Source organism: Lepisma saccharinum, chromosome 13 (genome assembly GCF_977018435.1).
Source record: "Lepisma saccharinum chromosome 13, izLepSacc3.1, whole genome shotgun sequence".
In the NCBI taxonomy this organism is placed as follows: Eukaryota; Metazoa; Arthropoda; class Insecta; order Zygentoma; family Lepismatidae; genus Lepisma; species Lepisma saccharinum.
The window spans coordinates 84,723,556-84,740,230 of NC_139241.1; the positions used below are offsets into that span (position 1 = coordinate 84,723,556).

General features: G+C 38.8%; 1 protein-coding gene across 3 annotated transcripts in view; it reads right to left on the reverse strand.

The window, feature by feature from the left end:
• LOC145997485 (fatty-acid amide hydrolase 2) overlaps nt 1–13,346 on the reverse strand; it is a 96,844-nt gene extending 83,498 nt beyond the window's left edge. Inside the window, exon 1 of one of the 3 annotated variants that reach the window (XM_083134586.1) lies at nt 13,199–13,346. The gene's annotated coding sequence lies outside the window, so the exon portion shown is untranslated. The remainder of the gene's footprint in view (nt 1–13,198) is intronic. The other 2 variants (XM_083134583.1, XM_083134582.1) reach the window with 2 other exon arrangements.
• Nucleotides 13,347–16,675: the final 3,329 nt, after the last annotated feature.

Consider the following 16,675-nt stretch of genomic DNA (forward strand, 5'->3'; position numbering starts at 1 on the left):
GAGGGGTCATCCTATGTCCTCTCTTTACATATACACACACATATACGGTGCCGCGGTGGTCTCGTGGGTGGGGTGTCTGACTGCCAGGCGGGAGACCCGGGTTCGATTCCTGGGCAGGGTGATGTAAGGTCGGAATTTCATAAGTATGAATGAATAAAGAAATCATAAAGCGGCTCTGGGCTCACCCAGCCTCAAATCAATGTATCTTGGGGCAACCCTGGGGGTTAAGGCGGCCACAGCGTGGTGCTGATCACATCACCTGCAAAGTTGCCGAGATCGAGGATTGTGTGGGGCCCTATAACCCCACATCCCCTAAATGTGCCTTAATGGTAGGGTGCAATATGCACGGGGAACTTCACTTTCCCTTTTTATCTTACATACACACATACTTTGGTTATAACGCCACAACCCCCTTCTCTTCCACGGAAACTCGGGGCTTAATTTTCAGAATCCTTCGTAGTAGGAAAGCTGACCTAGCACAACGCGTTTCGACGCCAGAGGTTCCGTGTTAGAATCCCCGGTCTTAGCATGGGCGTTCTTTGTGACCGTCCCTACATCAATTTTATTATATCAGTCATCCTAATCGTCGCGATTAGCGAAAAGTGGCAGAAAGACGACGCTAAATATAAAAAAACAATGCATATTCGTATTATGAAAACATCAAACTATGAGAAAAATAAGGAATATGAAAGTGGTAGAAAGAGAGAGAAACTGAAAAGACGCACACAAAGAGAGAGAGAGCAATAGAAAAACGGAAACACACAAAGAATGGAAGAGAAAGAGAGAAAGCAGAGAGAATGGGAAAGAAAAAGAGAAGGAGGAACATAGGAAGAACGAAAAACAAAAACGGAACGAAAATATAGAACAATTTACCCACTGTTGTCTTTGCGGTCGATCGATTTCTAATCTTGCACCCCCACCCTTTGTACTCCATTGCAATATTTACTGAATATCGATTCCATACTGTCATGATCTATGCGGTACTCTTGTTTCGGACTCGTCCAGCAGCGAGCTCAGTCGTCGACGTTTTGAAGGCACAAGGTCCTTGAAAGTCATGTTTCCAAGGTCAGCGTGATAAATCGAAAGGATGTCTGCATCATGCAAGGCAATGCTAATCTATAACGGACTTTGCACCAGCGTTAATTTGAACGTTCGCAGAACCATTATGATACGAACGGAATTTTGTATAATAATGTACAAGGGCAATCTTGTTGATGGAAAATATATCTATAAAATTATGTAACAAGGACTTGTGTTTGAGCCAGCAGATATCGACAATGACAAATGCACAATTGGCTCCACACAAAGTCTGTTTGTAGATAAGCTATTGTAATTAAGAACCGTAAAGTGACTTTAGATAGAGTACTTTGGAATTTTTATGTACATGCTGATTCTTACATGTAAAAGTCGCAAGGTTGTTTCAGACATAATTACCGATTTATTTATAGACCTTTGACAGATATAAATCTCCAACTCTAGGAAATACTATTGCAGATGGAATCGTATTGTACATTGGGTTTGAGGTTTTAGTCTATATTATGCACGGAAAGGCTAATCGGGAATGGACCTACAGTTTGAGGTGGGTCCCGAACTACTACGTGCCTTGATTGGGTGTCAAAACTAGGTGGGCAAGAACAGTTTACTTTTTCTTAGTAGACAAGGCTTAGCATTAAGATGCCATAGAGCATGGCGAAAAGTAGCAAAAATGGGGGGTGCACCTCACACCCCTAATCGCTGCCAATGTATACATGTGCATACATTCCCAACAAATACCTTCCATCTATCTATATACCTCTCTCACACACTTAGAATACATACGTAGTACACTTGTCTGACTTGGTATTGTCGCAAATTCGCTTCTTTACACAGCGTTTTTGTACAATGTACAATTCGACCGACATTATCACATTATTTTAAGTAGAATTTTCAATTACTTTGTGTAATTAGTCTTCAATTCTTCGATCTGATGCATTTTTGGCTCTTTGCCCCAGATTAGAATACTGTTAATTCACAAAACGTACTGGAATTTTTGTACACCCTGTATTCCGTACCCAAATACATATTCCAGGTATTGCAGTTGACTGCGAGATAGGATAACCAGCAGTTCTACAAGTCTTTCTGCTTTCATAACTTGTTTCAGAGAAAAACCGCGAGATAGCGCTGGCATCGAATACCAAAGAATAACAAACAGCAAAGATAAGCTGCAAGTGACACGCCTGGTTTCAAACTTAATTTGTTGTAATCAAAGATAACAGCTTTTTCCGGTTCTCCCATGATGAACCGTTAAAGCCTTTGTATAATGCCTCTTCTTCCTGTACAGAGCTATCACAGTCTGTCTCACTGCTTCCATACTCGACTGGATATATATTTTATATTAAAGCAAAGCTTTGTTCACACAAATTGCAGTCCTATCTGTAATCCAAGTACATACCTAGAAATATATTCTCCGGGGGGAGGGAGTCCGAACCCAGTATCTCAGAAATAATAATAATATAGATGTTTAAATTAATATGTTAATTTACAGGTCTATTCATAATAATATTAAATTAATTAATATTGTATTATTATTATTACATGAGTAGGTAAAAAGATCGTAAAAGAATAGAGATATAACAGCACGTATTCATTATCTACACTTGCGTGTAGTAAGATCGCTAAAATTTGTTAAAAACTGTTCTGGCAACAACATTAAATATTAAAATGATAAAGAATAGAATATTTAGTGAATTAGGAAAGGATGTTAGATCCAGTTGACAAAAAATAAAGTTCCTGATTAATATTTTATGCATATTATTATAATTAGTGTTTTGTATAAATCTTCTTTAGTACTGTCATACAAAGACCCGTGCCCTCAATAAATATGTCATTGCACAGATTATAAATGGTTGCAATTAGTACCACAACACGTTTTCTTCTTCTATCTAACCTAACCTCAGTCTGTACTCACACTAATGACGTCACGTCAGCCAATCTGATTGCTTAAAACTATTGAGGCAGCAATCGCTACCATCATAAATATCCTCTACAATTTTGCAAAGTTAGCTCCGAAGTTCAATTGTTCCAGGATGCAGTGGATTCAGGGCCGACAGAGCTCTCTTGTTATCTGGAGTTTATTTACAAGAGCTCTGCTTTGAGCAGGTCAGCTTTAAAACTGCCCGGTTCCAATTACTTCGTTCGCCGGGCGTGGAATAACAACCAAGCAGCGTTTTAGTGCGTCTGGTCTAGACGCGGCGCGGGACGCATATTGATGCTTTTTGCGCGTCTTCCTTCCCTTAAGAAATCACTCGCCAGTAGGAACGCGTTTGCAAGCTGACATCACGATTATGCTGTCTCCAGGAATAGAAGCAACTGAATATCCAATCCAACTGGAACACACGAATGGCATTCTGCCCAACAGATGATATGACCTGCACACTGTGTTAACAAGCATACAAACATAAAGCTTATTTCGAACAGAAAATATTGCAGAATTCTTACGTCCAAGGCGGCTACATAAAGGCGACTCAATCAGGCCCACGATGATTGCATAAAGGTGGGTACATCTTGCCCTCCTTTCTATACGTGCCAAAAAGGTGAATGAATCGGGCACTATTAGGCCAAGGAGGCCACATCAAGACGAAGCAATAAGACAATGTTTGCAAAACGTTGGCGCTATTTTTGCCATTTTGACGCCCAAGGCTGCAAGGACGAAAATCGTGAATGGGAACGCATTCAGGAAAAAATAATGTAAGTTATGACGTCACTTACATTCAATTGTTATTTCGTTCCCTTGTTGGACCATCTTGGGATCGTGGAAGCGTATATTTTGCAGGTTTGAAGTTAATTGAAATTTTTGTTTGACGAATGTGCCTTTGCACGTCTCTTTAAGAAAGAGGGAGAGACAGGGGTAATATTTGGATTGACCTTGAACTGAAGTGAACTTACGCGATAGTAATGACCAACATATCTTTCTATCGTCGCATTTCGTTTGAGACTCGTCACATTCCTGGTTCATTGAGTTCGTGTGTGGAAGCACGGCGCAAAACATGTTTACTACGATGTTACAAGGAGTAATGTACATCACACCAGGATCTGTGAAAATAGATTGTCTTGACCTTAAGTTTCAGATATGAATTGGAATAGAGCTAAGAAGATTGTATTTAAACAAAACTCAAAGTTGTACTTTTGGAGTTCCGTTCCTCTGGTCTTCATAGGACGATAATATCATGATGATTTAAGAATACTTGCTGGGACCACTTCAAGGGGGGACTTGACCCCCAAAACTATCATGTCTACGAAAATGTACAAGTTAAGGATATTTTTAACCTAAGGTTAAGATATAGGGTGTACACAAAGTGCCTGGCACATTTCAATTATTAATAAATCGGAGACTAATGAAGATATAAATGAACTGGTGGGATTGATAGATAGATAAACTCATGAAGTTTTATGTCCTGTACCAGTACACTTCTATGTGATTCTTTTGTCGCACGGAGAATGTCAATACGATAATCGATTTTTTTACACTTTCGGGTCAGCATGTCGACATGCACGGTGGCTATCGCGTTGTTTATTTTGGCTTTCAATTCAAATGTTCATCACTTTTCCCTTATAAACAATGTCTGCCACATAACCCCAGAGAAAAATAATCCAATGAGGTTGTGTCGGGTAACCTCGGAGGCCAAGGCATCGGATCACCAAATCCAATTCATCTTCCCGGAAAGCGTTCCTTCAAAATAGGACGAACCTTTACAAAGGTGATTAACATTAATAAACTGAAGGCAGAATTATCGATGAGATAGCCACCGTGGATGTCGAAATACTGATTCGAACGTGTAAAAAAATCGATTATCGTATTGATAGGGTATCCAACGTCCCGTTCCAGAGTCGTGTCTCGGTCGTCCCGTCGGTATTACAAAAAACCACTATTTGTCTCGTTTTAGTACAAAAATCTAAGAGTTAGCTTGAAAACCAAGTGTAAATTTGAGACATTTCCTACTAAAAAAAAGTTGTATTGTTTTGTGTATTTTCAGTTATTTGTAGAGCAGTGAATAAGCATGGCCAAGAGCACATGTAGATTCATTACGGACTTACAACAAGAATGTAAATTCCTGCGCGTTCACACAAATTCCAAAGACAAATCTCGTGTTGTGTCAGATATGTGGTGCAAATTTTTCGGGGAGTTTTATGAACGGCTGGTGCAGCATAATGCTGTTCTCATTCACTGCTCTACAAATAATAAATACTTCTGACATTCAACTTCAACATAGTACTAACATGTAGACTGATCAGAAGGGACCAGAAACACTATGAAAGTTATACCGAGATTATAATAATTACTACCTTTTGACAATGGGAGATCATATTTTATTTATTGGTATCATTTATGAGATCCATACGTTAATAAATAATAATAATTCGTTAATGATAACAATAATTTTATAATTAGGCTTAACCATTTTCAGAAGAGGGTAAAGTGACCTCCTTGGGGTGTCCCGTTTTGGGTCAAAATTTTATGGTCACCCTATGTATTGACATTCTCCGTGCGACAAAAGAAGCACACATAGAAGTGTACTGAAACAGGACATAAACTTCTTGAGTTTATCTATTAATCCCACCAGTTCATTTGTATCTTCATTTGTCTCCGATTTATTAATAACTGAAATGTGCCAGACACTTTGTGTACACCCAGTATAATTAACCTCTGGGGCCTGAAGAGCAAAAAGCAAATACATTTTTTTGTGAAAAAATTATATGCTGACCAAGGCAGAAATTTATTTTATTATAAAACATAAACTAAACGTAACGTTTCAACCTTCTAGCAAGGTCTTCTTCAGACTCTGCACATTTGTACTTGGTGCAGAGTCTGAAGAAGACCTTGCTATTGTCGTTTTCACATCGTGAAGGCACAATGGCTCTTATGGAGAAACCGCGCGGTGTTGCCATTTAAGGTGCGCTAGCTCTTATCGCCGGCCGGGATTACCGCTCTTGCTTTCTTTCACAATAAACATGTTGTATGTATTGTATATTGTTACAGTTGTTGTTACATTTGTTATAGTTGTTAATTTTCCATGATTATTATTATTGTTATTATGAACCGAAGTTGACAAAGTATGGGGAGAGACTTATGAAATGCAAGCATAATTAATCTATTTCATAAAGTAACATTCATTTATCTAATGTGTTAATACAGTAATACAGGTTTTAACGCAAATGTTATATAATAAGTGTTACCTTAATGGGACAGTTGTTCAACGCCCTCCATCGGCGAGTCTTCGGACTCTTCACTGCTGCCGTCATCAGAACTTGTCTCGTCACTGCTGGAAGAACTGTTCTTTAACCTAACGATTAGAGGTTGAATGTCATCCTGCAGTTGATCCGCTTTCCACATATTATTTTCAACCCCTTCGACGTGCCGACAGTAATTACACCATTGCTCCTGGGTGACTGATTCAAATGCGCTGTCTATCAAACGTTCCATTTCCTTCACCTTAAAACTAATGTTATGTCGTCCAACATGTCCTTTTATCTGGCTCCATACCATTTCAATTGGATTAATTTCACAATGGTATGGAGGCAACCTACAAACAACTGCCCCATGCTCTTCTGCAATCGAGTCCACAATATTAATATTGAATCTCTCTCGCACAGAATTTACAATACTCAGTAATTCTCTTTTAAGAGAATCGTCAGAATAGGGTACATTTTTTGACGTTAGCCATGACTTAATATCTTCCTTACGGTTTTTTGAGGTGGGAATACTTTCTTTTTTCCTACAGTGATAGGATGCATTGTCCATAACAATTACTGTTCCTGGTTCAATGTTAGGTAACAGTTGATCTTTGAACCACTGTTCAAACCTAACACTGTCCATTTCGTCATGGTAGTCGGCAGATTTTTTTTTTTTTTTTTTTTTTTGCTAAAAATACTTGTTTCGCTCCCTGTACAAACCCCATCTTACCACCGGCATGTAACGAAACAAACTGTGGTCCCCGAGCGGTAGGGCCCTTCAGACCTGTAGACAACCCGGCCAGAAAAGCATCCTTGGGTGTTGCTATTGTTTTGTCCTTCCAAACTTTAGACAAAGTATGCCCTACATTTACCCAACTTTCATCTAAGTAAACAATGTTCCGTCCCTCATTCCTAAATTCTCATTTTTCGTAAATATGAATGTCGCCAAAGTATAATATCGTTTCTTTCAATCAATAAAGCCCTATTTCCTCGCTTTTCGAATTCAAATCCCATTTCTTGCAGCAAACGGTAGAAAGTCGAATATGTAAAATTTGGCAAATCTTTATCGTCGTTAACTTCCTTCATCACAGACTGAATTGTTGCGGGAACATTTCTAAACAGAAATGCATGAAATTTGCGTCTTATGGCACTACGAATGAAATCATTATATTTCACTTCCCTGCTCGATTTGTATTTTAGTCCAGTTACTCTTTCTTTCCGGGGTGTAACGATTGAGCCTTTCTTACTTTCATTTCTTAATCTAAAGAATGTACGCCTACTGACACCAGCCACCTTACGAAGTTCACTAACAATGAACGATTGACTACGTCCAGGGTTCTTTTCCTTGAAATATTCGAACATTCTTAAAATAGTTTTTCTCTCCCCACTTCTAATTCTCTCACCCTTTTTCCTGCGATCCATTGTGATGACTGAAGACTTACAGATTAGGACGCTATTAATCACTTCATGAACCACTTGTAAAAATCACCGAAATGTCGACATACAGCACTTCACCAGACCAGCAAGAGTGGTAAAACGTCACTGAACTGTTGAGCACGTACGAACTCATAACACCTGAGTATGACTAAGACTCACGCCAGCGCGTCGCCTTACTTCGCGCCGACTTGAAAACAAACTGCATTTACAGGAAGTAATGCCTCTGGGGACCTTTGAGTGAAGACAAAAAATAATTTCATTATTATCTTTACAACTTTGTCGCTGAGTTTTTACGTAGACTTATAAAACGAAATTTGGTCAGAGACGACATTTTCCACTGCGCCAATAAAAAATCCGCACATTTTATTCGACAATTTATTTTTTTAAGGACATATTTTTAAAAATATTGCCAAATTTTCAGCACCACAATCACCAGTGACAACTGCATAGTAGTGTCGATTTTTTTTGTAACAAATCTTTCGATTTTACGGCATGATTTAACGTTTTGAATAGAAAAGATGTTCAAAATTTGGTTTCAATGAAAACTTGCATTTTAATTATTTTAAAATAATATGAAATAAAGTTAATAATTTTCATCTTCGCCATTATGTTCTACATAAAATTTTCTACTTTACTGTAATTTTTTTTTGTACTTCACGTAAATTTCAAAATCGACATATTTGGCAATAGCGCGCTTTATTTTCCCATAAGAAAAGCATTGTCCATAAGAGCCCATTGTGCCTTCACGATGTGAAAACCACTATAGAAGGTTGAAACGTTACGTTTAGTTTATGTTTTATAATAAAATAAATTTCTGCCTTGGTCAGCATATTGAGTTTTTCATATCATGGAAACAAGGCTTAATGGTGTTATATTTTTTTTGTGATTTGTAAAATGCAACAGTTCTTGAGCAAAACAGTCCTGGTCTGGAAGCTATTTTTATGGGATAAATACTTTTCGATCTGCTCCCCCAAAGCTAGCCTCCAAGTTACGCCCATGCTCCCCACCACACACACGGGAAACTTTCCAACCACCACATGCTTGCTGTTAATATTGAATTGCAACGTGTTTGTTTTCCGCATCGGAAAGGGAAGCGAATTGTTGTTGTGGATACTTCCAGCAACTTTCACCTGTTTCTTCGACACTTTCACCCGAGATATTTTCAGCAGAGACAAGTGACATGGCATTTACAAGAGCCACTCGCACTGGCGTAAGCAGGAGAGAGCTAACGAGGCTAGAGCCCCTCCCGATATTTGAAGAAAAATCAATATTTTCAAGTGAAAGCAGTAAAGAACTCGATTTGATTTGGTTTATTACTTCGCTTTTTGTTCCACGTTTGGCTAATTTGCGAAGATGGGAATGTATGATGATATGATGAAATTGATGAATGGACACTCACAAATATCCATGCTCAGGTCAGGATTCGAACCCGGTAAAGAACTCGGGAAAAGGGCAAAGTGGTAGATGAAAACCATCTTATATTGATCCCCCCCCCCGAAAGACTTACGAAATACTAAAATAAAGTAATGGAAATGTACTTTACTCGATTCTACTATAATGGATGCCTCTTTATTTCCTATGAACTTGGAAGGCAAGGGTTGCTATCATTATTATTATTTAGATCACACTGTTTTGAAGGACAATAACAAAAAAGATTTATGCACACAACTACTCGTGATAATATGGATAAAATATTAATGAGGAACTTTACTTTTCTTCAACTGTATCAAACATACTTTTTTATATTATTCGATAAATATCCAGTTCTTTATCTATTTGACATTAATTTACGTTGTTTTATACAAAATTTGGCGATCTTAAGTACACGCAAGCTAGATAATAAATATATGATGTTATATTTATATTCTTATACCATCTTTTTACGTATTTCATGTAATAAAAATGTAGTATTAATAAATTTACATATTTTATTTAATATTTAATATAATTATAACCTAATTATTTTAATTTAAACACTTATATTATTATTATTATTATTATTGAGATACTTAGTTCGGCCCCCCCCGAAATATATTTCTAGATACGTGCCTGCTCGCCACCCACTAGAAAGCAGCCAGGCTGGGATCCACGGGAGGGTGATGGGGGCGTTCCCCCTCCCAAATGCCTGAACTAGGTTTTTGAATATATTATGTAATATATGTGTCCTCCTCCGTAGTCGAGCGGGTTAAGGCGTTCACTCGTCTTGAGATCGTTCGCTGCGGGACGGCTTAGGTTCAAATCCGGATCTGGTCGGAATTTATTCGGCCTACGTATAGGGCCGGTGGCAACCCACCATCGTGAGGAAATTGGGAAGCTCCGAGTGAGTGAGCGTAACCCGGTCGAGAAGACCTACAACAACGGCTGGGGGTTCGTCGGGCTGATCACCCGTCACCCCAATACTGGTCTGAGACCTCCACGCTATAACAGGTGACGGAGGAACATTGTGGGAGGGAGACCAGCAGTCGGTAGGTAAGCCAAGGCCCGCCAAGGTGCTGTAGAGCTGTGGGGTTATGTTATGTTATGGTTATGTAATATATATTTTATTTGTATCTCAGTATTGTATATCCAAGCTTTCCTTTATTTAATTAGTGTAAAATATTATGGAGGGTTACTATGGATGTTTTGTAACTATTGTACATAATACCGAATGTCAATTATCATAATTATTATTATTATTGCTTCCTCTTGCAGGTCTGGGTAACCAAAGCCCGTTCTGCGACTACAAAAATTGATCATTCCATCGGCGATATGGTATTCCAATATTTCTTTCCTCTTGGCCTGTAATTTAATACTTTTCAAGGCAAGTGGCTATCTCGCATCCTCAGAACAAATTAATTTCATAATTTAACTTCTTCCCATCGTTCCTCCGACCTTCCATTTATTTTCGATCTCTTCACTTCTAATTTTATCGCAAAATACTAATAATTAATAACAGAAAAGAATAATTATTATTTCTTTCTAATTCTGTGTTTATTTATTTATTTCGTCTTCTTTTACATGGCTAAGTCTCTTCCACTTGACCATGTTTACAAAGAAAATTGAATGTGGAATATTGAAAAAAGAAAGAAAGAAAATTATAAAAATTACAGGGGAATAAAAAATACAAAGAAAAAATACATATAAGAATGGAAATGTAACCTATAGATACGGGTACACACACACACACACACACACACATTCTTGCCCTTACACATACATACATGTAGGTACAAGCAGATACATAACATTACACTTACTTAAACACAGTCCAAAACTGAATACTTTGACGATAATTCATCTTAACTATTACGTTAAATCATTTTTGTGTCATACGTTCTTCTATCATTCTCTGCACCCGCTATTTTATTTGGGAAGTCAAACATTTAATTTTCATTATGTGTTGATGTCTTCTGGTAATAATCTACATTTCAAATCAAAATTAGATAAACAAATAACGACCCTAATGCTTGATGCATATTTTTAGATTTTTCTGGCTCAACAGGGGTGACATGATTCAAGATAAAGGGCCTCCCCGATGGCGCAGTGGTAGCGTCGTCGCCTTGTAATCAAGGGTTCCCGGGTTCGATACCCGGTGGAGGTTATAGTGGTTCGAATCCCACTTTAAACTGTAGGTCCAGTCCCGATTAGCCTTATTGTGCATAAAGTGGACTTAAAACGCCAAATCAATCAGTCAATCAAGATAAAATGTCCTTATTATTAGTTTCCCAACTATTCATCGTATCCTTATAACATTAGGTTTATCACGACAATGGAAAGATGAAATAATAATGGAAGAAAATAATGAACGTCCTTTACTTGTCCGGGATTCGAACCCAGTATCCCTATTTTCATTTCTTGCACGTTTATCCCTACAGACAACGGAGTAGTGCTACATATTGTTTACGTAAAAGCTATGTAAATATTGGTCGGAATGGACGTTTGCCGGATAAACGACCTTCCCAAGTGGCATTTCTGGATCCGTCACTGGTCTCAGCTTGGACTTCAATCCAGAACCTTACGTGACGAGATCCTTAGGTGATTTATTTGGCGCTGTGAAGAAGTACACCTTCCCCACAATTTTGCAAGGGACATAACTTGGAAATTTCTGGCATTTTGTGAATGTGTGCTTGAATTATGACAAATGCCAGGGCCCCGGCCTTTATGTCCTATAAAACTGTAAAATATGTATGTAATTATGTCATAAAAATGGGAAAATATGTCCTGAAAAATGCAGAAATATTCCCAGTAAAGCCAAAAATATGCACAACAGTAATCTCTAATTTCTCATTACACAGGATGTCAGTATCTCCCATGGAAGATCAACTAGAGTGGGGGTAGGACATAAAACGAAGTCAGAATCCCTTTAACTGAAGAATGCAGTGAGAAAATACTGAAAATATTGTGAGGTTCACTGTAATTATCCATCTACAGTACTATTATGTCAGATTTACACCTTTGTGGAAAATAAATCATAATTGGCAGCTCGCTACAAAAAAGGGGATATAATTTTTCTGTGCTAGTTGGTAAGAAAAGACTGCTTTTAATTCCTTCGTTCGTAATTTCCTTATCCTGCCATCGGTAATATGAACTATCCGTTGCGCTAAATTATAAAATAACCGATTATATACAAGACAATTACGAAATTATGCAGAAATATGTCTTATTACGAGTAAATTGAAGATATATGTTGTAAAAACGCGAAATTGTTAAATATGACTTTATCAAGTTCGTCAATTTCGGCTGATTTTCATCAGATATGTAAAGATCTCACCACAGTATTCGATCCGATGCCAATTAAAAAATATGTTATGAAGTCCAGGGCCCTAGTCATAATTTTTCTTTTGACATATGAACTGTAATTGAATCTTCCAAAAATAACCCAGACTTCTTTTTAAACCCGCAGTTACAAAATTTGTTCAAATAATGAACTCACAGTTACGACTGGAAATAGTGCCAGTACCAAATGTATTGCGTTGCTTTCCGAAATGCGTCTGGGACACCGTGCGAAATCACGGGGGTGGACAGGGAGCCAGGTGGATTTTCACTCACCAACGATCTTGTCCTAAAAAAAAATCCCTCACCAAAAATTTTGGGCGGGGAGAGATTTTGTTATAACCACAAAGATATGCAAATACTTTTGACAACCGATCTACACCAATACACAGAATGCAAGACAAAAGCATGATCTGTAGCAAGTGGTTAGCACAGCGAGCTACGACGCCAAGTGTCCCAGGTTCGAATTCCGGTCTTGGCATGGATGTTCTTTGTAAATGTCCCTTCACCAATTTCATCATATAATCAGTAATCGTCCTGTTCGCAGTTAGCCAAAAGTGACAGAAAAAATAAACCAAATCAATCAACAAATACATTTCTTTATATATTTAGTCATTTATTTATTATATATGTGGGTGTAAGGGTTCGTAAATTGCGAACTTGCTTGCTCCGCCAAAGATTTCGTACCCTGATCTGGGACAAGATAACACCTTAAGCGTTCCGGGCACACACCTCTCATTATTTCAGCTTTGACCTTGTGAACAACAAAACAGACGCAAAAGATCGCAACGCTACATACCTGTCTGTGAGCGACAGAATCTCGCGTCTAGTAAAGCACTTCCAAGGGGCACGCCTCCTTCACCTCACGCATGTAACGCACGTCCTTGCTTTTACGTAGAAATCCCTTGTACTGTCGCGGACTTGCGTTTGACAGTTCCTGAACGCGGAAGGGGAACAGTGCTTTCCTGTCTTCACACGGATCCAGCAACAGCTGCGCGCGCAGCTTGCAGACGATTGCGAGCGACTAATCCATTCCACCATGTGACTAACCAGAACAGCGCCTAGAATAACGTAGTGTGGAAAACGGCATGCTTCTGCGCTCTCTGGCTGGTTCCACTCGAAAATGATCCGCTAGACGCGCTGGTGTTGGACCCGGTGCTTGGTATTCGTCTGCTTATAATGGAAGTAAATGGAGTTTTCGCTGCAACGTCTGATTCTTTTACATGAAGCATTTCTATGAATGTGATAATTGCTATGATATTTGGTACAGTGGTCGCGAAGATATTAACGAACATTCTAGACAGTCGACCACGTCCTGTTATGGTCATACTTTCGTTAATAATACGGGAGAAAAAATACGCGTGGAATGTTCTTGGCAACTAAATTTTTGTGTATGAATTAGGTTCATTATTATTATCATCATCATCATCATTTCTTTTAAAGATATACACACTGAAGCATTTGTATTTTCGATATTTACTGTCTCTTTTCTTCCGCTTTAAACTAATCGCGGCGATGATAATAATGATGATTGCATGAAACGACAAGGGGAACACCACAAAACTTTCTTAGTGCCATCGACATGAGTGTAAGGCAACTTTCAAACCAATGGAACAAGCGACACGGGATGTTCACACTGTCACACTAGTGACACACACTTCCAGATTGTAAAATAGCATTCATTGCACATGAGGATCCAAACAGGAAACGACACGTTCATATGGCGTATTCGCGTGCTACTTGTTACTTCGGTCGGAAAGCTCCTTAAAGGAAGGGTGCTCAGACCGAAGCGACGCGCTACAGGGGGAGTTCCCAACTAATTGACAAGCGACATGGTGCCTTCAGTCTATTAGCAAGCGTTGCTTGCGAACAACAGATAGGCGACACGATAAACCGCACATTACAACAACAGATCTAGGCGACACGATAAGCCACACGTGTCGCTTTGTCGCTTCTGGGTCGCTCAAACTGGGCCATTTCCTCAATAGCTTGCAACATGTTGCTGTGGTTTGTTGTTCACGCATACGCGATGCAATGAGTGTCTTGCTTTAGTGAGATTGCGCACCAAAGCGACAAGCGGCACGCGACACTTATCGCTTGAGGATTTCACCAACCGAACGCTGGCCTGCGCTTCCCATCATGCCGCTACAATGTGAAATGTTGCTCTTGATTGGCTCCTTTCCAAGCAACATGTGTCCCTTCGGTATGAAAATTGCCTTGGACCGAATGACCCGTGTCGCTTTGGTGTGAAATCCTCGTATCGTTTGTCGCGTGTCGCTTTGGTGTAAAATCTCCTTGAGGAAACGGTGCAGTCAGAGCTTTTGTCCCTACGGTTCGAAAGGCATCATTGATTTCCTACGGTTCGAAAGGCTGCATTGATTTCCGACTGCTCGCTTTCAAGCGACATTTGTGGTTTGTCGCCTCGGTATGAAATATCTCTCAGGATACTATTTATATTCTAATAACATATAAAAATAAACTCTAATACACAGTCCAAGACCTGACGTCCGGAATCACATTTCGATGTTTCTTCTTGTGTTACGCATGCTATTTATTTATTAATTTTATTTTACTTTTCTTTCCAAATTAATGCCATTTCGTGACTGCAAATCACTCCACAAATATAACTGTTTCCATCAATTCACTTACCGCCTTTCTAGAGAAACAAATCTACACAATATATTCCAAAAACTAACTAAGCCGCATTACTTTCATAACAAAATTAGCACCTGGGTCGATCGCACTGCCATCTACTTTTCATCGTCTCGGGGAACCAGTTTCTTGGGTCGTTTTCCACACTACGTTATTCAAGGCGCTGTACTAACCAGCAACCAGTTTCAATGAATGTTGACCTATTTATAGTCTGGCAGTTAATTAGATCTGGAGATTTATATGTATTCAAATGTTGAAGAGTGGAAATTATCACGAATTAGATGACTTTTTGGCAAGGACGTATTCAGGGGGGTCCAGGGGGACAAATATTCTTTAATCGAGTTTTTTTTCCGCCAAACTTATTGGAAGGCAAGGATTATATTGTAATCATACTACTGTCACAAAGTAGATTTATGCAAGATTTATTACTACTTTTAACGTAACATTCATAAAATTTAACCAGGAACTTTACTTTTCATCAACTAGATCTAACAACCTTTTTATATATATTTAATAAATATTCAATTCTTTATCTACGTATTTGACATTAATTTCCTTGCCAGGACAGCTTTTTTTGTAGAAATTTTGCCCACCTTAACTACACATAAGCTAGATAATGAATACGTGCTGTTGTATCACTATTCTTGTACTGTCCTTTTACCTATTCATGTAATAAAAATATAAGAATTAATTTGAATATTTTAGTTGATTTAATATATTAATTATTTTTGTTTAAACATTATTATTATTATTATTATTTTCAGACACTTGGTTCGGACGCCTACGAAACATACTTCTAGATATGTGCCTACCTAGCATAGGGGTATTCCCTTAAAAAAAAAAAGTTGTTACCACAGAGCACTACAATGTCAGGTATCCCGGGTTCGAATCCTGAATGCGGGACGGCATGGGTTTGAGTCCGCATGGGTTCTTGGTCTATGCATAGGACCGTTGGCAACCGACCATCGTGAGGAAATTGGGGAGCTACGAGTTAGTAGCGTAATCGGGTCTCGGAAATCTCCTATAACGGCTAGGGGTTCGATGTGCTGACCTTACGTCACCCCATTACCGGCTGAAGATCTCCACACCTCTAGGTAGGATTGTGGGAGGGAGACTGGCAGTTGGGAGATCGACCTAGGCCCGTCCAGGGCTGCCGAGCCACAGGGTATTTATTATTTTGAATTTTCGTATTTCGAACTTGGTGAAATCAGGGACGACCTGATGAAACTGCGTCACCTCCACGGATAATACAATCACAGACAATTCTTCCTCTGTGGTAAAATGTGTTTATGCATTCACCGAAGGTTTTTGTATCCGTAAATAATGCGAATTTTCAAAAAGAGGGGCTAGAATGTGCTTATTTTGAAGATGAAGACTCCCATTGCGGTGCTTCTGGTTAGGTTTTGTTCATTTAGCATTTGATGTGTTGGAAACATATCAACGAGTTTACGTAACGCGCATCTTTCAAACTTGTCTATATAAAAAAAATTGTCTGCGGAAAAATACTTCTCAGCAAAGATTAACAAATTATATTTTGAACACTAAGCGGAGGCAGACGACACGGCTAAACAATGAGCACATTCAAAAGTTGAAAACAATCCCATGAATAGGGTAACCAGACACA